Source organism: Asparagus officinalis, chromosome 7 (assembly GCF_001876935.1).
Source record: "Asparagus officinalis chromosome 7, Aspof.V1, whole genome shotgun sequence".
Lineage (NCBI taxonomy): Eukaryota > Viridiplantae > Streptophyta > Magnoliopsida > Asparagales > Asparagaceae > Asparagus > Asparagus officinalis.
The window spans coordinates 134,786,550-134,790,341 of NC_033800.1; positions in this window are offsets into that span (position 1 = coordinate 134,786,550).

Below are 3,792 nucleotides of genomic sequence, written 5' to 3' on the forward strand. Positions count from 1 at the left end.
GGAGCCACCTTAGGGTGGCTTGGCCTTGGCTGAGCCACTTGGCTTGGCCGAGTCATTTTGATGCAAATCGGCTACCAAGGGTTTTTTCGAACATTTCGGTTTGGTCTTGTTCCGTCGTTTTCCGTATTTCGTCATTTCGTTCACTCATACGCTTTATTGACTTGCTTCGTGCACTCGTTAGCTCTTACGACATGGATAATCCTGTTTGACTCAGATAATAGCGTTCATCACCTTCTCTTCGTTTTGAGCCATGCGTGAAAACCTATAGGTATTTTTTGACGCTTACAGATACCCCATCCAAAGTATTTCCGTCTCATTCTTTTATAAAGGAGTCTGGAATACTTTGGATATGATACACCCAACCTTCAATTCGTTGACTTCTTCAGCTTTCAGTTTATTCAGTATTTTATCGAATAGCTAAAATTCTTCTGGTATTGTGTTTATCGTCTGACCGTTATCGAAATCTTGAACTGAGACTGGCGTGTTGATTTCTGAATTAGCTCGTGTCATTGGATCGATGTTGAACTGATCATCTTCGTCAGAAATTTGTATCTGAATCATGATTGAACTCTTGGGGATTATCATTTGACCTAGAATTTTTCTGAGCCTTATTTCGGCAAATTTATCGCTGCATTGATCGGCATTGGTCTTCATCATAACACGTTGACCGGCATTGACTTTCATCGCAACTCGTTGATCGGCGTTGACTTTCATCATAACTGTAGGCTGTCTAAAAATCACAATATATAACTAATCTCCATCAAACACCGATGATGGAAATTATAATTTGATAGTTTCTAGAAGGTTACAATTTGAAGACTTTCACGTAGATCGATGAATGTTACAATCTGATGACCTTTGTAAAAACTAATGAAAGCTCTAATCAACAGCCTTCATAATCAACAGCGGGAGTTACAATCTGACGACTCTCATATTTTCAAGGAGCAAAGATGAAGATTAAAAGATGACGGTCTTTGCAATGCTCTAGCAAAAGAGACTACAAATTGACGATCTCTACAAATCAAAACGCATAGGTCATACCCGCGTTCCAGAGTCAAAACGCAAAGGTCATGCCCAACATTCTAGTCGAAAACGCAGAGGCCATCCCTAGCATTCAAGTCAAGACGCAGAGTTCGCGGACTCAAAATGCAGAGTTCATGCAGAGCCCAACTCTGCATCCCAGGTCCAAAATATGAAGTTCATCTATGCGTCCTAACTCTGCGTTTCAGATTTATAACGCTGTGCGAACATAGTGTTTTCAGCCAAAAACAGGCTCAACTCTGCGTTTTAAGTCTAAAACGCAGAATTCGGACCCAGAATACCCAGACTGGTGTTTGACTCCTTCAAAGCACGAACTAAACGGTTTCAAAACTGTTTTCCTCATGATTTAGGGAGCCGTTTAAGGGGGCGATTACACCCCATTCAACCCTACTTAGTAGTAATCTCCCGCTGCTTGCGTGAGATTTTTGCCTATGTCAGGGACGTGTTAGTCCGTGGATCGTCGCGGATCAGATCCGGTTGACAGAACGTAATTTGATTATTCTTGCTTCACAAAGAAAACAATCGTAGAAGTAAATAATCTCAACAGAGTGAGATTACTACTCTTCTCGAGATAAAAAAAAGTCTGATCTTAAGAAATGGTGAAACGAGCCTCAGATCCTTCAAATAGCTCCCTATTTATGCTGGAGTTCGCCAAGATCTGCTAGCCTTCCTCTGAAATTCGTGGTTCACTCTTCACAGGGACAACACCTCGCCTAAATTTTAGATCTCCCAGTGTATAGGGCCATAGGCTTGTATTTATAGGTTTTGAATGTAGTATTTTTGGATAGGAACAAGTGATTTGGACTTATCTTCAGTTAATAACAGCCTAACCATATTTAGGGATGATATCAGCAGTTGGGGAGGCTCTGGAACGAAAGAATCTTGAGAAAACATCGGAATACGTGTTTTTAGCGTTTCTGGGTTCGAGCCACCCTATGGTGGCTCAACACTATGTGAGCCACCCTAGGGTGGCTCGGCCTTGGCTGAGCCACCTGGCTTGGCCGAGTTGTTTTGATGTGACTCGACTGCTAGGGGCTTTTTCGGATATTCTGGTTTGGTCTTGTCCCGTCGTTTTGCATATTTTGTTGTTTCGTTGACTCGTACGCTTTATTAACTTGCTTCGTGCACTCGTTAGCTCTTTTATGGTACAGATAATTTTGTTTGACTTAGATAATGGTATTTATCACCTTCTCTTCATTTTGAGCTGTGCGCGAGAACCTATAGGCAATTTTTGATGCCTACAGTACCCGTTGTTCTCCGTGACAGTAAACATATGTTATTCTACATTTTGGTCTATTACCAATACGTATAATAACATCTGATAGTGTACATAGAGAACAGCGGGTAGGTGCCACCCAAAGTTTTAATAACTAAAAACATACAAAGTATATGAAGTCGGATATAAGCACTACTATATTCTTAATGGGACAGAATCCTTTCTAAGACAACCACTAGAATGTACTAATTAGTCTCCATACCTTAATTCCATTTCCAACCTATCTAAATTATCCCAACATAAATGATATACCATATTTAAGTGCTCTTGCTATAATTAAATGTGATACTTACCGTGAAATTTTACTTCAAAAAGACATTAATAAGAATTCAAGTATGTAATCATTAAATTTAAATATCCATCCAATAGTCTAAAAATGCAATTTAGCATACTTCAAATTCATTTTTTTAAACTTAAGCTTGAGGGAACTAAACCGTGGAGGATATTGTGCGTGTGCCCTGCTGTGCTCCAACCCCTATCAATGGAAATATGTCATGTTATTATACCCTATAACATTCATAGCAATGATGTTATTTTTCTCTCTAGACAGGATATGAGGGTCATCAGCTTCTTTCTAAGTAGCACGTAGTGCTGCCTCCTTTGACGCAGCATCAATACTATCTTAAGTCACATAAGGAAAAAACATATATATTTGATTGGCAAGTAAGAAAATGAATATCAACAAAATACTTATTATATAATAAGTAATTTATTAAAAAATTTACCACCAACAACATGTTTTCCTTAATCTTGACTTGAGCTTTATAACTCGAGCAAAATGTGTCGTAAGCTAACTTTGCCTTTAAATTGACCAACATTATTGGCTTCCCCTAGAAATTAAGAAAATAAAAGAGGTGGTACATGTTGATGAATGTAGTATGCAAATACAAACCTTTAAATAATATACCATGTCTCAACATTAACCATACTCAAGATTAGCAAACAATGTCAATCCCAAGTGGTGATCAAGCTTGCGCTTGCTATTTCGATTTGCCAATCCCTTCTTAGATTTATTCTACAACAAACAGTTTATTACTAAAGATGAAATTAATCTATAATCTTAGTTAGTAAGCAAAATTAAAATGAAAAATACTGGTGCTGACTTGGTGTCCCAATAGAAAAGAAGAGCTGTGAAATTATTGAGGTCTACCCTATCATCAATATTTAAAAACCTCTACCAATTTGCTATATATTTATCATATGTTGAGCCTTTCAGCTCATGTTGCCACTGTTTGAGCACAAACTCAACTTTTATGTTGAAAACATAGTGTCATGCTCTAGGATAGTCCCTAAGACAATAGTATTCCTATAAATTTGCATATAGATATGAAATATGTATAGTTTTTTGCACACTCCCCAACCTTGTTACATGCTTATGCAAGAAATTACATGCCACGGATATCTGAGGATGGATGAAGCACTTTGTGCAAATTGCAAAGTCTCATTAAAACATGTGCTAAAAAGACAACTTAATC